The following is a 12,266-nucleotide window of genomic DNA, read 5'->3' on the forward strand; positions in this document are numbered from 1 at the left end:
TCTTGGATTTGATTGGTACCTAGCACAATTACAAAATGAAAACATGATATCAGGTCTACTTGCTGCGAGATAAAGTAACGAACCTATCATGCTTCGATAAAGAGTTAAGTCAACAGCAGGTTTATCTAACGAATGTGTAACCCTTGTTCTAGTTGCCATTGGTACTCGTAATTTTGTGCTATTCGTCAGTCCAAACTTTCCAATCAGATTCTTCGTATATTTATCTTGATTGATAAAAATTCCTTCTCTGCTTTCACGAACATTTAGACCATGAAAATTGTTAATTTTTCCCACATGCTCATCTCAAATTTACTTTTCATCAGATTTTCAAATTCATTAGACAAACCAGGGTTAGTAGAGCCAAAAATAATATCATCGACATAAATTTGAACAAGCATAAGATGATTCGTAACTTTCTTTCAAAATAATGTGGGGTCAACTGATCCTTGTTTAAATCTCGATTGTTTTAAGAAAGAGGTAAGAGTTGCATACCAGGCTCTTGGTGCTTGTTTTAATCCATATACTGCCTCATCTAATATATAACAATGATCAGGATGTTCTTTATTAACAAAACCTAGGGGTTGTTCTACAAATACAATTTCTTCGAGTTCTCCATTTAAAAATGCACACTTCACGTCCATTGATATACATCGAAATCTTTGTGAGCTGCATAAGCCAAAACTATATGAACAACCTCAAGTCATGCGACAGTCACGAAAGTTTCTTCATAGTGTATTCCTTCTTGTTGTGAGTAACCTTTACAATAAGCGTGACTTTGTTTCAAATAATGTTTTCATCTTTATCGGTTTGATTTTTGAAAATCCATTTTAACCCGACAATCGAAATATAATCAGGTTTAGGAATTAATCTCCAAACCTTATTTCGTTCAAACTCAGCCAATTCAGATTGCATTGCAACAACCCAATCAGAGTGTTCCATTGCATCCTTAAATATGTTTGGTTCAATTTTCGAAATGAAAACAGTGAACATGTAAAATTCTTGATGAGTATTTAGTACCTCATTCTTTGCACGAAGATGAGCTCTTGTTAAAACTCCGTCTTGTGGATTCCCAATTACTTGTTCTTCCGGATGATGTTTTGTCCATTTTCGAGTGGTGGATATGCTGGATCAAAAACCAAATGTGCATCTTTGTATAAATCTTCATTTTATGAACCTGTAATAGAAAGATTATCATTAATTTCGTGAAATTCATCATTTTGATCAAGACTTATCGTATAACAGTTATTTTGATTATGTTGCTCCCCCTCAACTAGATGCTCCCCCTCAACATCTTCATTCATTCTCCCATTCTCCCCCTCAAAAGAATGCTCCCCCTCAATTCGAGTATTCGAATCAAAGTGGTCCCTCCACTGGATTATTTACGATACTTTTGCCAATTTTTGGAGAATTCGATCTTGAATTATTGTCATCAATAATTTGGTTAATATCTGATCCATCATTATGCTTCGAAGATTCCGATTGATGAATATCATTCGCATGATCTTCAGCATTCACAGCCCTATCAGGAACACCAAAATTAAAATTATAATCCAAATAAGATGAACATACAATTTCAGATTCATTATTTCATTCATTAATAATTGGCTTTTCTATGAAAAGTTTGTCAACTTGTTTAAAATAATAGTCATCAAAAGTAAGCTTAAAAGTTTCTTTGATTTTTCGTGTTTGCTTATTTAACACTTTGTATGCAACCGAATTGTGCGAATATCCCAAAAATATTCCTTCGTCAACATTAGCTTGAAACATCAAAAGATTATCCTTGAGATTCATGATAAAGCACATACATCCAAACATATGAAAAAAATTTAACATTTGGTTTTGGATTATTGATAATTTCATATGGAGTGATATTAAAACGTCAATGAATAAAAGAACGATTCTGAGTAAAACAAGTTGTTAACACCGCTTCGGCCCAAAAGTATTGAGGAAAATTCGCATATGTCAACATTGTTCTGGCTGCTTCGCAAAGAGACCTATTTCTTCGTTCAACATTGGTTTTGTTGTGTTGTATATGACGAAAAATTATGCGAAATTTCTTTTTCAATTAAGAGCGAATCAAACATCTTGTTCTTAAACTCTAACCCATTATCATTCTTGATCTTTTGAACACTCTTCTTTAAACTTTCTCAATTTGCTTGATAAATTCGATCATCATTTGAGCGACTTCAGATTTTAACATGAGAATATACACCGGCGTAAATCGTGAAAAATCATCAACAATAACCAAAATGTACCATTTCTTGTTGAGAGTTTCAACAGTTGATGGTCCACAAAGGTCAATATGAAGAACTTCCAACGGGTCCACAATTTTCAAATCTATCACAATCGGATGTCCTTGTCGATGCAGTTTCTCATGTTCGTAAGCTCACATAAAGTATCATTATCGAATTTTAACACCGGTAAGCCTCGAATAAGATGTACCGTTTCTTGTTGAGAGTTTCAACAGTTGACAGTCCACAAAGGTAAATATGAAGAAGTTCCAACGGTTCCACAATTTTCGAATCTATGATAATTGAATGTCCTTGTTGATGCTGTTTCTCTTGTTTGGAAGCTGCACATAAAGTATCATTATCAAATTTGAACACCGGTAAGCCTCGGGAAAGATCTTCAGTTACCAATTTGTTCAATTTTCGAAAATTTAAATGTGAGAAATGATGATGCCATAACCAGCTAACATCAGATGTAGCTTTCGAAGGTAAACAAATTGAAGGTTTTCCAACAATCGGTTTAATATCAAGAGTAAACATATCGTCATATCGTTTTGATTTCAGCAACACTTCGTTCGTTTCAATCTTTGAGATAGTAATTCCTACTGCGTTAAACACAACTAGATTGCCAGTTCCCACAAATAGGTTTGAAAAACTTATCAAATTATGTTTAAGGCCTTCGACATAAGCAACACGATTTACAATGAATTGACCATTCTTTACTTTGTCATATCCTTTGACTTGACATTTGAGATTACTTCTATACTTCACAACTCCAACATTTTCCAAACTTCTAAAATCTCTCAAATTTTCTTTTTGTCCAGTCATGTAACATGAGCAACCACTAACGATATACCATTTCTCATCATATTTCTCGTCACTAAGTACCTGCGATTATTGAAAGAATTTAGGTACCCAAGGCTGTTTGGGTCCTTGCAAAGTAGTTTTCAGAACAAAATGAAATGCATAACTCTTAACCCAATCACAAACTTTAGTTTTGAAACTATCAATTAAATCCAGATCACAAGGTAAAAGAACCAAAACATAAATTTTTGTGAGTTTGCGATTGTCACTGACAATGGCCTTTGTCTTCTTAGGTTGTGATTCAACATTAATTTCTTTCACAATTGGTCTCCATTTCTTTACTGAAACATTGGAATCTTTTGAAGATGAGCTTTCAGTAGACGAAGTATTCACATACTTCTCACAAGCTTCTTGAATTTGTTCTTGAGAGTAATTTCTTAATTGATACATTCATCCTTTTCCTTGAAGCCAATGATCAATGTTTTTCTCTCGAGACAACCCTTTTGTGTATGAAACTTTTAAGGGTTGTTTTACCGAAGGATTTGGAAAATTAGCTTTTTGGGGAATAAAATCAACATTGAATTTTGGATAAAATGCCTGTACATACGTACAATGAGCTTTATTTTCATTATTTTTTTTGGAATATATCTATTTTGATAATATTTTGTTTGATTTGAAAATGATTTAGGTTTTAAGATTTTATTATGAAAAAATCTTTGTTGTGAATGATACGACTAACGATTTCCAACTTTGTGATTTTGAAACTTGTTTGAAGAATTATGTCTTACCCCCGAACCAGACGACGGAAATGTCTGAGGGCTCGCATGACATAAATTGATATATCATCACAATGAATATACATGAAACATAACATAAATGTCACCATGCATTAATACATTACAACTGACCCTGTACACATCAAGTACATTGTCTAAATATTACATATCAATAGCATAAATTGTTTGAGAGTTTTCAAAACATAACATCCTAACACATTTGGTATTGTTCTTCTGCTTATCTGTTACATGAGAATACAAGTTATTTTGAAAATGTTAACATATAGAATGTTGGTGAGTTCATAAGTAGGTTTGATATGAAAATGTTTTGTGTAGTTTATAAAACCCATAAAATCCAATATTTTGTAAAACGACAATTGTTTATACAAAAAGTGTGATCATCCATAGGTATATGCATGAATGATTTCAAAACATGTATAAATGAGAAGCTTTTCATTATAGTTATTGAAAGTACAAGTGAATAATGTTGATTTCCCCGGAAAACCCGATGTTTTATGATAAAATAGTATGATCATTTTGTATTATTGTATCGTCACAATGAATGATTATGATTTCCCATTATTACGTAGATGATATTGGATATCTATGTGATCGTTATAACATGGAACACGGGGTGTACACTACTGAGTTCAACAGGTAGTTGTAGTTTATAAGCTACCGGACCGATTCGGGCAGCAATCTCGAAGGGTCAAATGTATCGCGGGTTTAGTATTCCTCGTTTCCCAAAATGAATTACCCCTTTCCAGGGAGAGACTCTTAACAACACCCGATCCTCGACTTGGAATTCCAAGGGCTTTCACCGTTTATCAGTGTAGCTCTTCTTTTGTTCTCGTGATGCTTGAAGTCGAGCTTTGATTTGAACTATCTTCTCTGTCGTTTCGCATATGATTTCTGGTCCTGTTAATGCATTACTTGGTGTTTGTTCTCTTGCTAGCTGAGTGTCACCTACCTCAGCCCAACACAATGGTTATCTACATTTACGCCCATATAAGGCTTCAAAAGGAGTGACTTTGATGCTTGAATGATAACTGTTGTTGTACGAAAACTCAATTAAAGGCAAGTGGGTATCTCACGACCTTCCAAAGTCTATCAAACATGCGTCAAGTATATCTTCAAGCATTTGAATGGTTCAATCACTTTGACCATCGGTTTGTGGGTGGTAGGCAGTGCTCATGTCTAGTTGTGTTCCCATAGCTTTCTGAAGCGATTGCCAAAAGCGTAAAGAAAATATACTATCTTGATCTGAGGTGATAGATATTGGTACTCCATGAAGTATCACAATTTCCTTGATGTAGATTCTGTTGGATTAATGTCTAAGTCCATAACTATAATTGGTAAGACTTGACCCGACCCGGCATGGTCCATTTGGGTTGCATACCATCATGCACTTGGATAGACTATAATGAGAGAAATAAGACACTTATGGTTATTAATATATTTTAAGTTCTAGTATATTAATAATAAGAATAATAAGATTATTTAATTAGTATTGATCAAGAATTAATTTAGGATTAATTAAGTGATCAAAAGAAGACTAATTAAATATATGGGTTGATTGTGTAAATCATCCATAGTTATATAGTAGGCTAATGCTCCATGGATAATCAAGTTGGGCTAAAACCCATAGGATGGTCCATGGATGCTCCATGGTGTATTTGAACCCATGGATCCAAGGAAATGGAAAGCCATGGCAATTAAGGATTTACCCTAATTGTAACACTATATAAAGATATTATTCTTGACAAAAATCGGCCACTAGAGAGACTAAAAAAAAGGGCTAGCTGATTTCATGAAGTGTAGAACTCTCTCAAGTTATTCTAAGTGTTTTGATGATTGTGATTCCATTTGAGGCTTCCACACTATTGGGGCTAGGCACTCGAGCTTCATGAAGACTTTCTACATCAAAAAGGTATGTATTCTATCTTGTTACACTCATTGTTTTGTATGCTAGATTAGGATAATACCTTGGATGTTCTTATTTGCATGTATAATAGAGAAAAAATTGATCCAAGGTATTTAGGGTTGCATGTACACTTAGGAGTGTTAGAATGCTCAAAACCCAACAGTGGTATCAGAGCCTAGGCTTGTTTTCTTGTTATACTTGCAAATGGAGCTGAAAAATCGAGTTTTGATGCTGTCAGCCCAGCAGACTCGCCGAGTCCATGAAGGGACTCGACGAGTCCAAGGAAAAATGCATCCAACTCGCCAAGTTTTGTTCATGCACTCGACGAGTTGGACCCCAGACAGCATATTTTCGAGGTTTTTGGCTAGAAATGGACTAGGAACATTACCCTACGTTGTTTTTGAACTTATAAACTTGTTTTTTAATGTGGTAATGTTCATGCTAATCCATTTTCAAAGATAATTGTCAATAGATTCATGTTTTGTATTAGTTTAAGGTTTAGACTAATTACATGAAGAAGTTTGATATGAATTATCTTGTTCTTATGAGTTGCTTAGATTAATAGAAAAGTTAATTGAAATACCTGCTTTCAATCCATTTTAATCTAAGAGTTGAGTATAAAATGTGTTTGTGTAACTTGTCCTCAAGTTACATGAAGAGTCACATTAAAGACTCATAAAACTCATAAAAGTTGGTAATGGTTACAAAATGAAGAGTCTTGTGTCATTGAATTTTTTTTTATGACTCCATAACTTGTCCTCAAGTTATGGAAGTTCAAGAGTTACTTCATTAATAAATAAATAAATAAATAAAGTGTAACCTTAATTAATTCCATAAGTTATAAAAAATAAAGAAAAGTTAATTCTCTTATTAGTTTAAAGTCTTCCATAAGTTATGGAACTTGAAGAGTTTTTTGGATTAAAACTACTTTAACCACATAAGTTATGGAATTAATTAGTTTTGAATAGTTTCAAAACTTGCCCTCAAGTTTTGGAATTTGAAAAGTTTTCACTTATGAATGCTTTAATTCCAAGTTAGCCCTTAGAATTTTTAAAAGTTAAAAATCAACACTTATACTATTTATAACATTAATGGTTAATTATTATATATCTGTATAAGAACAAGTCGTTTTACCGTTAGTAGGCCTCATTAACGAAGCCGGTCTATAAGGTGGGTATAAGGTTGTTGCCTATAAAATGGCGACTTAATGGGTGTATACTCTCACCCACCGCTTGCTTGACTGGTGGAGGGTCGTTAGCCGAACGGGTAGGACAATGACTTTAAATTCTCCCTTCATTAAAAGTATTAATGATAAATACTAAGTAACTAAAATCTTAATAATTCCCAATCTTAGTTACTTTAGAAAAAATGTGAATTTGGTGATAGCCGATGGAATTCACACTTTGTACCTTACCAAGTCGTTGGTGGAGCGTGTGTGGTTAACCGGCACACTAACTTGGACTAGTAAGGACCACGAAGGGTGACTTAATGTTTTTCATAGATCAATGGAGCATGTGTGGTTAACCGACACATTGATTAGGTGATAATATTAATGGTACCAAGTGAATTGGTATGGTTATTCACACCTTGTTTTGTAATCCTCGGCATCCCAGTCACAAAATTTGAGAGGGCACACTCGAGATTGAAACATGCCATTGAAAAGTTCAATGAATCTCAAAAGATCTAGGAATTTCAAATCCAATTAAAACTTAATAAATTATTTTGTTTTTCATGGTGGAAATTGGTGAATCGTCATTCGCCTACCTTCAAATATTTTATAGCTTGGATTACGGCATCCCTCTTAGAAATTATAAAATATTGTGTTGGGTCCTAGCCTTAATATTTCATATTGGGTGTCATATTAAGGACTTTAAATCAACTATCTTGAATATCTCCCAAAACATGTCTGGTTTAGACATTTATGATCTTCCCAAATCTATTGAAGATGATGTTCCTCAACATCATGCTTCACTTCCTCTATCTCTTCCAATTATTCTCCCTACCCCACAAGTTATTGAAAAGTTTAAGGTCACTAGAGCCCTATTGGCAAGTAAAGGTCATGGTGTGGTCACATCTTGGAGATGTAGTCACATATTGACAAGTCAGGAGAGTTGGGTGTCAAAGTCTTGAGAAAGTTGGTGGTTCAATCACTTTCTAAGTCTCATAGTGAGTTCTTTTGGAACACCTATGAAACAGACTATGACAAGACCCTTAATGATCTTATCTATTTGTTAAGATCAACTTCCTCAAAACTTGACGGACATTGACAATAGTGACACAGGAAATCCAGAAAAGCATTCTCTTCCCAATGGAAAGGGACTATGGTAAAGAGAAAAACTAAGTCTGTGATAGTCCCGTGTACCATTATCAAAGGGTCCATATGTTTATATTGCCAAAGAAAGGGGCATTGGTTGCAAAGCTGCCATAATTTACCTAAGGATGTTAAAGTCGATAAGATTGACTCTACTTCAGGTAAAGTCCACTATCTAACTCTATTAAGTTTCTATTCTGAGATTCTTGATACATGATGTGACTGGGTCACATGGTGATGTTTTAAGAATCAAAGAAAAGGTAATGAAACTTAAAGAAAGAATATGCTGAATCTGATCGCGTAGATGGATTTCTATCGCGTAGTTTGAAGATCGAATTCTTGAGCTACTTCTTAGGAGTTATAATATATTGCTTGTGAATAGATAACAACAAGTTTTTCATGTGGATTGTAAGGATAAGTTTTTCTGCAAAGTTTTAAAATAAAAGAAAAAAAAGGGTTTTAATTTTATTTATTTTAAAAATATCCTTACAATGGCATCTGTGGAAAATTGTTGCTTATATGTTTCCAATAATAGCAATATTAGAAAGTGGATTTGATTCTTTCATTTGTGGTAGTGTCTGAATTTACCAAATGAAGAAAGTTTTTCATCACCCAAGTTGAAAATTAAGACTAATTCTTTGATCACATGTATATGTGAGTCAATTGAAGGACTAAGGAATTAGGTACACTGGGTGTGCACTGGTCAAGGTCCACCACAAAGATTGATTTTTCATGATTTACTAAAGATTAGTAAAGATGATTACACTTATAAGGTTAAGTATAATTCTGTAACATTGAAAAGGTTCCAATGTATGGCAGAGCGAATAAGAAGAATCAAATTAGGCAAAAGGATAAAAGTTTCTCAAATATGAAAAGATGGGAGAGTACTTTAGTATCAGTTTTATGATCATCTTAATGATTTAGAAACCATATCACAAATTCATACTCTAAGGACGTCTTAGTGCATTGTTATGGCTAAGAAGAGAGGTCATGAATTGTTGGATTGGTTAAGATCAAGAAGATGAGTCATACTTCGTTCCAAAACAATTCTTAGAGTCATACTCCAAGATTGTAACATTGAGTGACATAAAGTAAGGTTTAAAACACTTATCAAATGTAGTGTGAAATGTTTCTACTCTTGTACATTTGAGATTGGTAAGTTTTGATGTCTTGGATGAGACAAAGACCAACTAAGACCAATTGTGTGAAGTGTTAGTCTTGATAAGAATCTGCACTATCCCTTGAATATTTTTTTTGTCAAGGAATGATTCTTGACTAGGAAAACTTATATGTCAAGGGGACAGTGGGAGCCTTAAAGATCCTGAAAGGGTTTCAAGATTTAATCAAGAGTGAAACCTGTAACTTATCACTAGCACACGACTTAAGGTTTGCAACCTATCATGTTGACATAATTCTTATTTCTGTACCTACATCAAATAAGTTGAATTTGCATGTGAGTTATCAGAGTTCAACTTGGAAGCATTAGTGGGCCTTGTGCAACCAAGGTGACAAGAAACTAAGATTGAACAAGTTTAATCCATGTAAGGCTGAATTTGTCACTAACCTTATCTTGTGATTATGGTTTTGACAAATTCGCATGGATAGGAACTCATACACTATAAAATCTAAGTGTCATAAGGTTTCTCTCCGATTCATGAAAATGATGGTGAGGAAACGCTTTCACTAAGTAGATTTTACGTAGATAGCAATTGTGTTATTTGCATTTTCAAAAGTCGTTAGTGGAGCGCGTGTGGTTAACCGGCACGCTAACATGGACTTGTGAGAAATGGAAAATGCCTAAGCAATTGAGACTATGATTACGGCATCTCTTTTCATAGTTCTGAAAATTGTTTAGACACACATGTGAGCTATCTAAGAAAGGATGTATGAATCTAAATTTCAGAAGTCCAGCAGATTTCTGAAAATATGTCAGAGCTAGTGGGAGCATAAGTGTTATGCTGATAATTATCATGTTAGTGGGAGCATGATTATTATGATTAGTATTGCAAGCTAGCAATGTTAATTATAGAAAACAAAGTTTCAATTCGTGAAGTTGCAGGGGTTGAAAGGTTGTTTTGCTATAATTAAGGGAGAGGAAATTATACTTCATTTCAATTCTAAAGCTTAGATTGAGATTATAATCATCTTTAGTCAAGAATATATATGAATTTTGTGTTGGAATGGTTCAACTTGAAGAAATTCTATATATATTGCATTTTCAAAATTCGATTATGATTACGGCATCCCTCTTCATAGTTAAATTTTGAAAACATGGCAAATGAAAAAATATTGTAGCAAAAGACTGGTCTAGTATCATGTCTTTATGTCAAACATCATGAATCGTGTCCCATATGCTTCGGATATAGGATCGATTGCATGTGCTATAATATTCATCCTTTCGAAATTTTCCAAATGCTTAAGGCATTTAGAAGGGGAAAGTCTAGAACTGGATATGACTAAAGTGATTAAGCAATTGTCGAGGAAAATCTGAGGTTTGCCAAAGATTGGTTGCTCAAGGACATTTGGAAGTATAGTGTAAATTTTAGCAGGACCATATTGACATAATCTGTAAGGAGGCAACTCTTGTTCAGAAGTGATAGTCAAAATGGGATCTGGAAATATTTCAAAGTTAGAAATTATTCAATCTATGTAAGATTTGGAAACTTAATGCAAGAAGGATGTTCCCAAGGAGCTGATCTCCTTTGGAATGCTCTGTAATGGTTGTTGTCAAGTCTTTCTGACTTCGTGCATAATCATTACAAGAGGAACAATGCATATAAGTTTAGAATCAAACAGATTTCAGTAAATGACATGAATTTGGAATTCTTGCATTTACAATAAGGATTTGGGATTGTGAAATGAGTATCATTGGAATCATGTTCAATTGATCTACATCACAATGTAAGGATCATAGACAAACATAGTGTGCATACTTGGGGTATGGCATAACTATTGTTTAGAAAAACAAAGTATACATGCTAGGAGCATGGGACGACTGTTGTTTTTATTCAAATCTTAAGTTGATTATTTGAAACATTGAATAATGTGTAATCAATATGGTGATAAATAAAAGGTGGTTTTATTTATATTCAAAAGGGTTCTGAGACCATATTAGATTCGATTATTATTGTGTTTGACTTTGCATTTTTGACTTCCAAAATAGCTAGGTTATTCTTTTCGAATGACTAAGTTATTTAAACACTCCACAGTCGTTCATATGTTAGAAGTAGGTATGAATCAAGACTGTCATGAATCGGGTTTGTAGATGGCTAAATGGGTTTAGTCATGGCAATGGTTGCTACAACATTCATGAGTGCTCATAAGTTATGAGTATTGGAATAAACCCACGCTCACTTGTATCACTTCATGGAATTTATCTCGAGTGATCGTGAGACGGTAATATCATATAAATCTTCAAACCTAGAGATATGAGTTGTTACCTATGAGCTGGTTGTGCATTGATTGCACGTAAATGCATCAGTAACTTGATGTTATAAAATGTGCCTTTGTGTACAATCCAACAAGTAGTAGAACAAGCATATGAGTCGAAGTTTATCTGTTCCTTCTAGAAATAGAAGCGATATCTGGGCCCCTCGATGATTTTGTTGTGACCTATGTACCGGCCGGTCAGAACTGAATTGATGTGTTCGATTACGTTCTTTGTCAAACAAATCGAAAATCGGGAAACAAACTGCTGGACAATAAGTACGACGTTGTTCCATGTATTTGTCCGGCTGCTATCATGAGAACAGAGGATTATATGATCCCTTATCTAATGGACAAGTCATTGATAAGGTCAGAGTTCATCTACAAGGTCAGAGTTTGACAGAAGCTTTTGAGAGCTACGATTGCCGGTTGGTTCCTGAAGTCATACGCAATAATAGTTTTAGACTTATCCAAGTGGGAGACTGTTGGATTAATGTCTAAGTCCATAACTATAATTGGTAAGACTTGACCCGACCCGGCATGGTCCATTTGGGTTGCATACCATCATGCACTTGGATAGACTATAATGAGAGAAATAAGACACTTATGGTTATTAATGTATTATAAGTTCTAGTATATTAATTATAAGAATAATAAGATTATTTAATTAGTATTGATCAAGAATTAATTTAGGATTAATTAAGTGATCAAAAGAAGACTAATTAAATATATGGGTTGATTGTGTAAATCATCCATACTTATATAGTGGGCTAATGCTCCATGGATAATCAAGTTGG

Source organism: Lactuca saligna, chromosome 5 (genome assembly GCF_052625555.1).
Source record: "Lactuca saligna cultivar CGN05327 chromosome 5, ASM5262555v1, whole genome shotgun sequence".
NCBI classification, from domain to species: domain Eukaryota; kingdom Viridiplantae; phylum Streptophyta; class Magnoliopsida; order Asterales; family Asteraceae; genus Lactuca; species Lactuca saligna.